Raw genomic sequence first — 14058 nt, 5'->3', positions numbered from 1 at the left:
ATTGCCGTTTACTTGTATTTGCTTAATTGTTTACTAAATGTTTGAGGTGTGAAATAAACCCGCAATGGAGTTTGTAAACAAAATATGGGTGTGTGTGTTTGGAGGATGCGTTTGTGCGGGGGGGGCACGAACATTTTTCTTGTAAAACAAAGGGGGGCCTGGCAAAAAAAAGTTTGGGAACCACTGATCTAGACAGTGTGAAGAAGTGAAGTATTGAAATTATTTTATGTTGCATAATGACAACATGTTGCCCCTATACATTTAAGGACAAAGTTCAATGACCGCCACCTGCTGGATGGTGAGTGCAGAGGGGCGTGTAATTGTTGAGCTGGACAAAGAGAACACCTTTGCTGATGCGATGTCAGTCTTCTTTGGTTCATTCTATGTATTGAACCTGGAATACCAGGAGTCAGCGTGTGCAACATTGGAACTAATTCAGAGGTATGTTTGAACAGTTAGCTAATAGTGATAGATGATGAATAAATTATCCCTAAGTAACTATTTCAAATCACAACTCAATGTTACTGTATGTTACTATTTATTGTGGCATGCTTTAAGGTTTTTTGTAAGGATAAACCCTGAAGAGGGAACAAAATGTACCTCCAAGGTTGGGACAAGCAGAAAGACTGGGACCACTGTGAAGCGAAAGGTTGTTCACATTAACCGTCATGTCACAACTTTCCTCCAGTGGCTTACTGAATTTGAGTGGAGAACTTCAAATTAGGTAACTGTTTTTGCCATTTTTAGTGAATTTCTTGTATAATTTAAGTGACCAATGTGTTGTTACCTGTGTCTCCACAAATGATCCATGGCCCATGCTTTCTGGACATTTACACAAGACGAACAACAATGAAGACAAGCTCTCTCGCCATCTTGCAAGACGCTGTCTCTGTCCAATAGGTTTTTTGAGTGCAACAGTTTTGATTTTTTTTTTCCTTCTTTTACCCGTTTGTTAAAAATTATTTCAGCTACTTACACTTTAATTGTCACATGTATTGGCTCACCCTACAAATCAATGAACTCAGTCCACAAAGCAAGATCAGGGTTCAGTGCAGGTCAGTCAAGTTCCTTCACACCACACACGCTCATCCATGTCCTTGTGGACCTGGCTTTGTGCATTGATTTGGTGGTGTGAGCCAGTATTTTGGACAAAGTGTGTATAGAGGCAGAAGTGTGGGGCTTGATATTATATTCATTACAATTCAGTTTATTTGTATGGTGCCAACAAAATGAATGCCAAGGCACTTCACATTGTAGGTTTAAGACCCTACAAAATATAACTAAGAAAACCCAACACTTGAGCATGTTGTCTGCCATGATATGGATATGACATAATATTGTTATTGTTTGTACAACCATCTGAGAAAATAATGGATTACATGGTTTAGTAAAAACAAGTGCTTCCTCAATCAAAATATGTTTTCAGTTCTTTTCAGTTTTTGATTTTAGAAATGTGTATGTCATCAGCGAAAAATCAGAACAGAAATAAAAAGTGGTGTGAAGCACATGAATTATTTTGTGTGTGTGTGTGTGTGTGTGTGTGTGTGTATCTATCTATCTATCTCGATCAATCGATCTTTAGTGGGTATATATATGTTTTTATATAAATATAAATAAATAAATGGTACCTTTTTTTTTAATACAATACAATTTTTTTTAACTCTCCAGTCTCTTACAGTATGTTACTGTTTCCTTAAATTACGGTAAATTACGACGTGTTAAACAGTAAATGACCGCCTGTAGGAACACGGTATCCTCTAGCAGAGATGAATATTTTTGGTACTGATGATGCGTGACAACGGTAAGTTACTGGTAAATATATTGCAGTTTATTACCTTGTAGCGGGCTTACAGTGACATACCGTGAATAAACGGTAGTATACCAATTTCTTAATCACAGTATGATGTTACTTTGTTGACGTAATTTACGACATAACGACATAACGGTATCTCACTGGCGTCACTGTCGCCAGTGAGATACCGTAAAAAAAGCTACGGTGCGTTACCATAATTTGTCCAAGAGTATTATACCACAACAGCAAAAAACGGTATCATCCTGCAGAACGGTAAGCTACCGTAATACGGCGTCACGGTATGACGCTGGCAACAGTGACGCCAGTATGTTACCGTAAAGTGGAGATGAAAAGTCTAACAGTGCAGTTACACCTGACTGAACAGCTAAATTTTAAAAAAAGTTAAATTTAAAGTTAAATTTTTTTTCCAAAGATAGTTTAAAGATGAACTGTGCAGATAATGTTTTTCAACCTCACTTGTCTGGAACAAAACAAAAACAAAATTAAACAAATCCATGAATGAACCATTAAATCTGGGTTAGTAAAATAAGGAGGTTTCCATTTTACAAATCTAAATCCTCCATGAAGTCAAAACTCATAATAAACAGTCTAATGTTCATTTTTGGAGGTGTCCATGAACAGTGGATCAGTCTATGAAGGAGATTTTTCTTTTTAATACCAAACCTGACCACTGTTCCCCATTTTAAATATTATGACAAATGGTGTCAAGTGTGAAGTTACTTGAAAGCAGAAGTTCGTTTAGCTGATTTAGGAAAAGTATGTAGCACCAGGTTAATCAGACTGTTATTCCTAAGGTTCAATCATGGCCTGTGCTGCCATCTACTGACAGTAAAGCTCCACCTCTGAGTGAGCACCAGGGAGAGTTTGTAAGACTTTGTGACGGTGCAGCAGCTGTTTTGTATCCAGTATGGAGGAAACGTCACACTGACAGAAATAAACTTCACAAAATATCTTCTGTAAATACTTTTTACATTTTGTGCACTCCTGGTGTTCCCCCACAGTCTCCCACTCAACTTCTAACCTGGTCAAACCTGTTTTACTTCCAACATTAGTCAGGACCAGGCAGGGTGAGGCCTAAAAATAAGACCCGTCTTCATGTTGTCATACACTGAATGGCTGCTGTGTAAACTTATTTTTATGACTGCTATGTAATAAAGTGAAAACTTTTCAGCTCTGATTTCAAAACCCAAAGGATTTCAATTATGCTTTCTAGATATGAACTTTCTAAAGCTGACAAACAGTTGATGTTCCTCTTTTTAAACAGTCTTACACAGAGGGTACAAAAAATATACCACTTACAGTTTCCACTTTAACAAACACAGGAGTGTGAAAAATGTAAAGTTCCTCCTTCAGTGTAAATATTTGATGATCTGAGGAGAAATTTATCCTAACATTTAAAAGAACAAAGTCAGCAAATCAGCAAATACATAAACTACAGTTAACATGCAGTCACATCTATAAACATCAAACACACATGAAAATTTAAAATTTTACAGCTCCCAAAGATTAGAATCATAAAACATCTGAAATGTTACATCAAAACATCTGGAAGACAATAATTGTAATCCCAACAGCAAAATAAATATTTACCCGTTGTTAACAACAGTTATTATAAAGCTATATCCTGAAAAAGGCTACAGTCGTAGAAATGTTCACACTCTTTCCAAAAGTCTCAGTAACTAAAACATGATGATTTGTGTTGATACTAGTGTAGAGGAACAAAGAGTGCAGGTGAACAGTGAGCCCTTATGTAGATGAACTCCATCAGAAACACGTCAGTGGTCCTAAGTTGTCAGTGACGTTCAGCTGAAAAACCTCCAAACAACCAAATATCCTCGACATGATCAGATGACTGTTTAAGATCTAATCTGGATCTAATGCTGTGGTCATGTTGACTTAGAATGAAAATCAAACAGTGTCTCTGTAGAGTTTCACAATGAGGCGAGAACACTTTGCTTTAGTTTTATGGGATGAAGGATAAAGATCAGCTGAAGGTCCAGATACATCTCTCAGGTTCTGTGTCGGAATTTCTTCCCATTTCTTAAGGACATGACTCTGACATGCTGCTTCATCTGCAGGTGTTTTTTTTTTTTTAACTTGTCCTGTGGTACAGGCAGCAGTGCTTTGATGCCTGGTGTCTATAGTTTCTAAGGACAAGATACTAAACCCTGAGTGTGAGAGCGTGACTGTCAGGTTAAAAAACAAGTAGAAAAAAGCAAATGTGAGAATAAGAAGAGAATAGATGCCTTTATTGTCACTATACAGTTGGTGTACAATGAGATACAGAGCATCTCCGACCCAGTGCAAACATGTTGGGGGGGGTTCTTTTAACATATGAACAGTATTAACAGGAACAAATATATAAACTGTACAAATATACGATCTGGTGTAACAAAAGTAAATAAATAGTGTTTTGTATATACAGTTCGGGTTATTGCACAAAGAATTTGGTATTGCACAGTGGTGTAACTGTGTTATTGGTGCATGTGTGAGTTCAGGGTGGTTATGGCCTTTAAGAAGAAACTGTTCTTGAGTCTGTGGGTTTTTGTGCTGATGCACCTGTAGCGCTTCCCTGAGGGAAGCAGGCTGAACATGTTGGGAAAACCCGAATGAAGCCACAGTCACATTTGCAATAGAGAACTTGATATAGTCCAGTACTGATCCTGTGAAAGTTTTTAGCTCCTGGTATTCGAATATGTCCCAGTCTGTCTGTGTGAAGCAGTCCTGTAGTTTTCAGGCCAGGCTGTAACAGTCTTTGTGGTGGGCCTGGCACTGCGTCTGAGGGGGGAGTAGGTTGGGGAGAGCAGGAGAGAGAGGTGGTCCGACTGGTCGAAGTGGGAGAGGGGTATGGCTCGATGTTGGAGTAAACATGATGTAGAGTGATCTCTCCCCTGGTGACATTTCACATGCTGATGGATCTTTGGGAGTAGTCTTCATGCTGGCCTTATTAAAATCACCTGCAATTATGTGAACATCATCCCGCTGATGTTCGTTAATGGTGTTCAGTAGCACTTGATGTTGTACGAGGCTGCTGTTTTCATCCTCCTGACACTCTGATTTCAGAGCAGATGTCAGCTGGTTCATCAGAAAGAAGATGGTTGGATAAATTTCTGTTTGGCAGTTTTGAAGCGATCACAAGAGAAACAAGGAGGACAAGAAGTAACAAACCAGAAGCTACCAGCCCATAATGCCTGTTGACTTTATCCTGCTTCCTTTCATCTTGCTTCCCTTCTTCTTCCTCCTTCCCTCCATCCTCCTTCCCTCCATCCTCCTTCCCTCCTACCTCCTTCCCTCCATCCTCGGTGTGTCCTCCTGTCTGACCTGCAGGTGAGAAACAGGTGTGAGGTGTCAGCTGTCAGGTAGGTGATGAGTGAAGAACAGAACAGAATCCATTTCCTCTTCAAACTGCTGTCAGACATTATCTACTGCACTCTGATCACATCACTCAGACCAGCTGCTTTCTACAAAGTCTCATCAACAACATCTTTAGAAACAAACATCAACAACCAGGAAGCAGCTTCACCTCTGATCACACACACACTCAACTCTACTCACTCACCTGGAGGATCAACAACACTCAATGTGATGTTGCAGATGGATTCACATGAGGTTGTTCCTGCCACAACGATGCAACACATGTATGTTCCACTATCAGCAGTCGTCACATCCTTCAGAATCACAGACACGTTTCCATCCTTCATCAGTGTCTCCTGCAGGTCCACACGGTTCTTAAATGAGTGATGCTGGTGATCTGGAACAAACTGCCCATTCCGGTACGAAAGGACATATTCATCTCCCAGGTCAGCTCGGCTCCACTCTGCAAGATCATTGTTGTTGTTTGGAGCTCGACACGTCAGAGTGACGTTTTGTCCAGATTGAGCTGTGATTTTTTTCTGGTCTGAAAGAGGAAACAAAACAAATGAGAGAGCTTAAAACTACTAAAAGTCTGCCTTCACATCACAGTGTGAAAGACGGAGTGCAAACAATACAGCTTCATGTTAGATTTTCAATGGATTTCACAAAAAAACTATCAGTTTTTTTGCAAACAAACTTTTAAACAATTATTTACAGGTTTTTTTTTTTCTGCTTGAAATTCAAATAGATCCTCTGTAATAAATATGTTCTTATGTCCAATAATGTGTCAATGAAATGAGGTCAGCTAAAATTTTGCTTCCATCCATCCCACTCAGCTGTTCTCTATTCTTGAATCTTATTAATCATTTGTTTACAGTTAGTGCAGAGTCCTCCTGTTAGTGGCACACATCTTTACCCACAGTCTATTTGTATATTATTATTATTATGTTATTTCAATGTCGTTCGACCCAATATTACAGAATTGGAGAATTAAAGTCTTATCTGTGATTCTGCAGTGGAGCTGAAGTTAAAATTAGATAAATGCATATGATACAACAGCTCTGATATCGCATACACAACTGTATATGGTTTGAAATATTATAAATAAAATATTATAGATGAATAACTATCCCACAGAAATGACAGTTTGTGTCTTAACCTCCTAGGACCTGGCGTACACATATGTGGACATCAGATTTTGGGTTATTTAGACTAAAATACTCAATTTAGCTCTACATGGGCCTGATATCCACTTACGAGGGCATTATACTGCTACTGTTCTATCAAAATTTTAAACAAATATCCTCATATGTGGCTCTTATTTTTCTTAAAAACAAAAATAAGGTTGAAAAAAAAATCTGGTAATTCTTTGTTTTTACATTCATCGGGCCCCAATATGCCCAAATATCAAAGAGAAATTAAAAATGCATGCCGTGGAAGAGCTCGGGTCTTAGGAGGTTAACTTAAACTTACCAGAGCTATTGCGCGTCTCTACGAATCACGTGACGTGACAACGCGCATCCGGAACCCTCTGACAACAAGTTCTCCTCCGCTGTGGTCGCTTGACGCGATCTTCAGCACATTGTCGGTATAGTGACGGTAATATAACTCAGAAAGTCTAACTGTGGTGGCCGGACGACTTTGAAGGAGTACCTGCAGATAAACTCTGCTTAACTTTGGATTTGGACCTTTTTGTTTTGTCGTGGTTGTTTCTGGACGTCGATGAGCGCGGTGGGAAGTTTCCTCCGTCTCCGGATTATTCGACGATAAAATGTTTGTTTTCGTGTTTAATCGGTCACAAAGGAGCTGTGAGTGTTTATCAAAGCAGCTACAAACTGTTGCGAGGGAACATAGAGCGGACACAGAGACGGAGAGGAATAACGAGCTTGTGTTTGGGGCCTGGATACGACTACAGGAAAACTGGAAACATGGCGACTGTGCTCTCAGCTATGGGTGGACGTGCTGTCTGCACTGCGGGTAGTTGACTAGACCGAACCGACATCATATTAACGGTGTTAAATCCATCACAATGATTTCTTTTAGAGGGTCTACAACACTCTGGAGGAACTCTTATAAACTACCGAGCTCGCCGTGGATCGTCAGCCGGACCAGCAGCTACTCAGACGGCGAAGAGAGCTGAACAGAAGCCGACATGTCGATCTGCTGCGCGGGCACGCTAAACCTCCACCTCCCGGTGTTTTCCTCACAAACACCACATCCATCACGATGACAGGAAAGGATTGGATCTCTGATCGGACAGTTCCATCAAGAAATGCAGCGTGAACATTTAAAGAGAAAACTGTTGAAGACGGGAAACATTACTCTGGTAAGGTTGTTTCTGTGTGTGTAGGTCTACCACAGATGAGCCCGGTGTCGTAACCAGCATGTCCTGATCCCCCACAGACCGAAGCAGGACTTTCTATCTACCCCGCAAACTAAGTGTACTAATCATCACTGCTTCATCCTGTCAGGTTTTTAATCTCCTAGATTTGTTTTACGTATTTACACTAACAGTATAGACAGTTTATTTAAGCAAGGTAATACAGTGACACGATTACTGATAAATACACACGGCTGCTGACTTTATAAAAACTTATTGTAACAGTTCTTACCTGCGGACGTAAATGAGCGAAGAAAGGCAAAGATAATCCCGCATATCAAGACAGATTTTCCTGCATCCATAGTGCTGCTCTGTGACACCAGATTACTGAGTCCATCCACAGTCGCTGCTGTTACTTTTTCTTAAATGTGTCCTTTTTTTGACCCGCCCACCTGCTACTCTTTACACCAATGACGGAAGTCAGTAATGTGACTGTAGAGTCCACAGTCACATTACTGACTTCAAACATATCTGACAACTATTCCGTCTTGAAATGTTTTCTAAAAGTAGATAATCTCAGATGCAAAATAAAATCAGATCATCTTTAAGAAGTTTTTACTTATATGTACTTTCAGTTATTGGTCACAGTGGACTTTTTATACACTACACTCATGTTTTCTGGTCTTCTGTGTTTGTGTAGCATCTTTTAAGTAACAGGGTTTAGTTCAAGTGTTTTAAGAAAATAAATAAATAAAATAAAATGGCTTTACAGTGTGATATATCTTTAAAATAATTTCTTGGGTTAATTACATGGGTAAGAGTACTGTGTAGGTGGAGACGCACTGTAGAATAATTTAGTGTAAAATATGAGCTTTAAGCACTTTGGTCAGTAAAATTGTTTGGTGCTAACAGGAAAAAAACCAAATCAAGGAATAAAGTTGCATTTCAGGGGGTTGTTTTCAAACGACCTGTGGAATAGTCAGAAGACTATATAAAACTATAAAACATCAGTGGATCTAAGGAAGAAGCTCAATGATATAAGTGGGGGCCTCTCCTCATAAGGACATAAAAGTAAGAGTTGGGATTTTAAACTGATATCTGTACCCAACTGGAAGCCAGTTCAAGGACTTTAACATGGAAGTGATGTGAGTGAATTTATGACTGTGGTTTAACAGCTGTGCTGCAGCATTTGGGAGCGTCTTACAATAATGGAGTTGGGAGAAGATTAAGGCATGAACAAGCATCTCCAGTTCACCGTTGGAGACAATAGTCCTGAGTTTTGCAATATTTAAGTGGAAAAAGCAGGAGTGGGTCACAGATGCTTTCTCTGCTATCAGATGCATTGATCAGTGTTTATTTACAGCTGCCAGAGGAGTGTAGGGTGTGGCACCAACATGACCGCACCTTAAAAAACCAGTCTCTGCTTTTCCATGGCAACCCAGACTGTCAGTGGCAACTCATTTAAACCATTTATGCTGATTTACTGACACTGGAATAACTTTACTGTTATGACACAACATTCATTTGAAACGTTTGTTACTGGAACTTTTCTGGTCCTCTACTGTAAATGTCCAGGTCTACAAAGCATAAGATTTACTTTAAGCTAACTGTGCAGTGCTTACCTTTTCTTTAATGATCAACAGTTTGTTTCCCCCTCCCACACTTTCATATTATTTACCCATCCATATGGAGGATACATGTCTGCACTTTGAAAGCTGGCAGCAGTGTAAGCTGAGCGATTCTCTACAAGAAACACATTGATGTCATCAAACTGCAGCTCTGGGATTCTGCCGGGGAAGAATGTAGATAAGTTCCCAAAATTCAAAGTTTCTCTTCATATCTTAATTTTTCCTCCATGGATAGATGATCAGAGAAGTCTTGGCTCAAGACAGGGGGGTGAAAATAAAAACCCACTTTTATCAAAGAAAATCTCTCATCTTTGAATCAAAAACACTTCTAAACTAAAACCAAAAACAAATCAGATGTGTTATTTGAACAAGAGCAGCTTAAAAACAGAAGAAAACCCTGTGAACCACATCACTTACTGAACATCACAGAGTAACACAATGGCTCTTGGAACCTACTGTCTATTTTTAGTCCCTGCTCCTCACTGCACTCTTAACACCTCCCACTCCTACAACATTTGTATAAAGTCCCACAGTATCCCAATGCTGGGCTGAGGGACCCTCCATCACCTACTGACGATCCAGGTCCTGGAAGGTTAATCTCAGTTTCGCACAATAACTGGGTCCATATTGAATAACTAAAATCTGACAATAAATACAGTAAATCAATCTTTGAAAGTTAGAATTTGTTATTTATTATGCACAAACCTCAAGTTCAAAGCATTACAGCAGTTGTGGAAAAAGTACACACATACTAAGACTGAAAGGAAGAGAAAAACTCCCAGCAGCTGCATTCTCCTCTTTTGTCCTGTAAACTGAAGATGGAGGGCTTTCTTTTTATTTTGCAGTTTGTTGAATGATTTTGTTTTTTTATGTTTTGTTTAAACTGCAACTGCAGACGCTGTGTATCAAGTAAAGCACAAGCAGAAAACGTGTCCAAAGTTCCAGATGTTCATGATCCAAACACTTAGTCTGTTAAAATGAGTAATGAAACATTTAAACTGATGTGAACACTAAATGAAGGTTTAACTGGAGTTTGCTGCACATGTGTGAACAGCACATTTGGATCTTTGCTGTGATGAATTTAAGTTGGAGAAAAGCTTCAGAAAATCAGGAATTCCTGAGATTTTATGCACCTGAAAGATTTTAGAGAACTTTACTTTGAGATGAGCCTGTCCTAAAAAACAAATACCTGTTTATTACTGTGTATTACTAATGATATGTTGACATTTCCTCATTTTTTCACTTTGTTGTATATATACATTTGTCCTCTCTCCTGTCGTGGTGCTTTGTTTCAGACCATCTCTTTCTTTGCTTTTTCTTCAGGAGGAGGATCAGTCTTCTGTTTTTTAGAGATCACAACAGCAGCTGCAACAGCGAACATGAGTAACAAAACAGAAGCTATCAGTCCATCGTCTCTTCTGACTCCATCTCCATCATCTCTGGCTCCTCGTGGTGGAGCTGCAGGAGAGAAACAGGTGTGAGGTGTCAGCTGATCACATCACTCAGACCAGCTGCTTTCTACAAAGTCTCATCAACAACATCTTTACAAACAAACATCAACAACCAGGAAGCAGCTTCACCTCTGATCTCACACACACACTCAACTCTACTCACTCACCTGGAGGATCAACAACACTCAGGTAGATGCTGCTGATGGATTTCCACGAGTGTGTTTCTCCCATGAAGACACGACACTCATATGTTCCAGTGTCATTAATTGTCACATCCTTCAGAATCAAAGACACGTCTCCATCCTTCATCTGTCTGTCCTGCAGATACACCCGGTTCTTAAAAGATGGATGCTGGTCATCTGGCACGAACACTTCATCTCGGTACAAAAGGACATATTCGTCATACAGATCAGCTCTGCTCCATTTTACACATATATTGATGTTTAGAGCTCGACATGGCAGAGTGACGTTCTGTCCAGACTCAGCTTTGATGTTTTTCTGGGCTGAAAGAGGAAACAACACAGAGCATAGAGTTGAAAGGGGTCCAGCATTTCAAGCTAAAAGGTCACCAGACAGTTTGCTGACACACACCAGGGGCGTATTTACAGGGGTGCCATGTGCCACACTAAAAATAATCTCTTGCCACCCCAGTTTTGCATATGACAGTGCTGTGTACTAAAATAATCTATCGATAACACTTTGAGACGAGCTACAACAAACATTGCTTATACATTGTAAAACTGAATAGACGGGATTGTTTGGGGAGTGATGGCAGCAAGAGAGAAATTGATAGCGAGTTTTGAGATGTGACAGATTTGTGAAGTTTAGCATGTTTGGAGTGTACAGTTAGTGTGTAGCTGGTATGTAGTAAAGTCTATTGTTTTGTTTTGTGTGTCAGTGAATGTAAAAGTTGCTGTTAAAAAGCCACCAAAGGCAGATTGCAATGTAAACACTATAAATTTACCATTTATATTTGCTTTTCAAGTTATGAACATAGTTCACTAAACATGTCTGTGTTTTTTTTACAGTAAAAAAAATATATACTAAGATTTTGTTGTGTGATTTGAGATCAGTTGTGTTAATACAGTATGTCAGTGAAAAAATAACTGTAAATTCAGACACCTGAGGTTGAGCTGAAGAGAAGGAAATCAAACAAGGCAAGAAAAAGGTTTTAAAAATCAAAGGTAAAATCTAAAGTAATCAATTATATTTTGGAGCCCAGAGCGTTAACCCAACAAATCATGAAAAATTAGGTTTAAAATTTTGGTGACAAGTTTGTCCATAACAGTGCAGATTTTTAAAATTTTGTGTAAATGAAACTTAAGTTTTGTTAATGAACCACCTTGTGTAGCTTTCTGGATTTTATGTTTAAAATATATATATAATATATAGATGATGTGGGCTGAAGATATGAAGTTAGATTATATTTATATGAATATATATATTTTTTTTTAAAAAAGCATTGATTTTTCCGCCCTAAGAATATTTCTTAAGACACACACACACACACACACACCAGTGTATCACTCAAAGTATAAAGTATCTCCACTTTCTGTAAAACTGCATTTCATTTGTGTCATTTGTGAAATTTTGTTTTCAGCTACAGGTTAATAAACATATTTCAGACCCTGTAATCAATAACTTTGAGGGGTTTTTCTTTTCCTGTATCAGAAGATAAAGTATAGACACTTGGAGAAGAGAACTGTTTAAACAAGGAGACACATTAAGATAAGGTCCTTTGTCCACCCTCCTTCCCCAGTGGGCTGCATCTTATATATCCTGCCTTTAGTGTTGTTTGTCAATCATTTTATTTATTTGGTAGCTTTAAATTTAAGACTGATGACTTTTTTGTTTTGAAATTATCCTTGGTGATAAATAAGGTATTTATCTAAATACCTGCCAGTGTATCTGATATGTGTGCATTATCATCTTTGATCTTGCTCAATTGAATACATTTGCCAACATTAACATGTACTGCATTCCTGTAGTAACACAGGGAACAGCTGCATTAACATTAACGTTTCCAAATTATATGAACACATTGCTTTATCGGACTGAGTCATCTTAATTCTGTCGTGGACACAAAAGATTTTTCTGGTCGCATAACGCCAAAACTAATGTTAAATAAAAAGGTTCTTGCTGTCTTTATCGAGCAGCGGCTCACCTACTCAGCGCACACTAACTTATAAGTGCTCATGGCTGTGGGCCACTGCGATGCCTGCTGGAAACAGCAGAACTGATGATGAGTGAGGCAGTTATAAACAGTTTCTTTTACTGCAGACTCTTCTCTTCACAGCTTCATTATACAAACTGTTGTGTAAACGTGTGTGAGTACATCTAAAAACTAACTTCCACTTTCTCACATGACAGAAGAGGTTTGATGACAGGAGACCTGAGTCCTCTCTGTGAGCAGCCCGAACTAAAGCAGCTCTAACATTTAACATCATCACTGGGATTCATCACCCAGGGTTACCAGAGCTGGTAACCCAGGTTACAGGGTTGTAACCTGGCAGAGCTGGTTTTCAGGTGTATTGATACCCTGAAGGAAGATCATACTATCCCAAAACGTTGATTCTGTTCATTTGGAAGTAGCATTTAACATTTAAGAGAAAAAGGTTGTTTTCTCCTTTTTATTATATTTCATATAACCAAAGGTTCTGCTATCGATCTGATAAAGCTACGACTTTATCAGATCTTTGGAGAGCTTATAGGTTATTTGTAGACCATTTAGAAGTAGCGCTGAACTGCTTCATTGACTGACTAAACTGTGAATTAAAATTCATTATTTTAGCTCATCAAATTCTTATGTTTCTTCCAAACTGTTAAAAACCCCAATTCTTTGATCTTTGGGCTGAAGGAAGAACAACAATCGGTGTTTTTGCTCAATCAACAATCACTTTAATCAATACATTTCTCTTTATTCCTGACTCAAGACTTTGAGCAATACAAATGTCCGGATGGGAGATTTGCACGGGAGGGTGTCCGGCAAAATCTCGAAGTGTCTGACAGTTACCCACACTCTTATAGCTTCGCTCCCCCTTCAAAGTCATAAAACCTAAACACCCACATTCTTTCTGTCTCTTGGTGAGCCTAAGTTACGACCTTGGCTTCCTGTGCAGTATGTTTTGTTCTTTCTAATCAGGCAAATAGGTTTAATGCATATTTATATACAGTTTTTTACACAAACATTACAATGTATTGTGATAATGAAAAAACTGTTGTTAAAAATATTTCCTCAATATCGTGAGTCACAACATTTGGTAGACTGCCAACTCCTCTGTTTGTTTAGCTACTCACCTTCTAATGCCGCCGTCTCAAAAGTCAGAAGAAGAAGTAGAAGAAGACTGTGAGACATTTCCACAGAACAACTGACACGGAGCCCCTGAAGCTGCTGGAAACTAACTGGATGTGAACGTTTGTCCTGCCAAGGAGTGTGAGTGAAGAACGGTCTGTTGTGTATAAGGTCACGCCCAGTCTTACGTTTTACACTGC

The 14058-nt window shown here is 39.0% G+C and overlaps 2 long non-coding RNA genes across 2 annotated transcripts; both read left to right on the top strand.

Moving 5' to 3' along the window:
• The first annotated feature begins 203 nt into the window (after positions 1 to 203).
• On the top strand, positions 204 to 649 carry LOC112844788 (uncharacterized). The gene is made up of 2 exons (XR_003217537.1): positions 204 to 441; positions 559 to 649. It is a non-coding gene; the product is annotated as an uncharacterized LOC112844788 (long non-coding RNA).
• Positions 650 to 6698: 6049 nt separating this feature from the next.
• LOC112844790 (uncharacterized) lies at positions 6699 to 11320 on the top strand. The gene is made up of 2 exons (XR_003217539.1): positions 6699 to 7493; positions 10439 to 11320. It is a non-coding gene; the product is annotated as an uncharacterized LOC112844790 (long non-coding RNA).
• Positions 11321 to 14058: the final 2738 nt, after the last annotated feature.

This window comes from Oreochromis niloticus, unplaced genomic scaffold (genome assembly GCF_001858045.2).
Source record: "Oreochromis niloticus isolate F11D_XX unplaced genomic scaffold, O_niloticus_UMD_NMBU tig00001593_pilon, whole genome shotgun sequence".
NCBI lineage: Eukaryota > Metazoa > Chordata > Actinopteri > Cichliformes > Cichlidae > Oreochromis > Oreochromis niloticus.
Note: the sequence above shows the minus strand (reverse complement) of the source record. Positions and strands in the feature narration are given on the sequence as shown.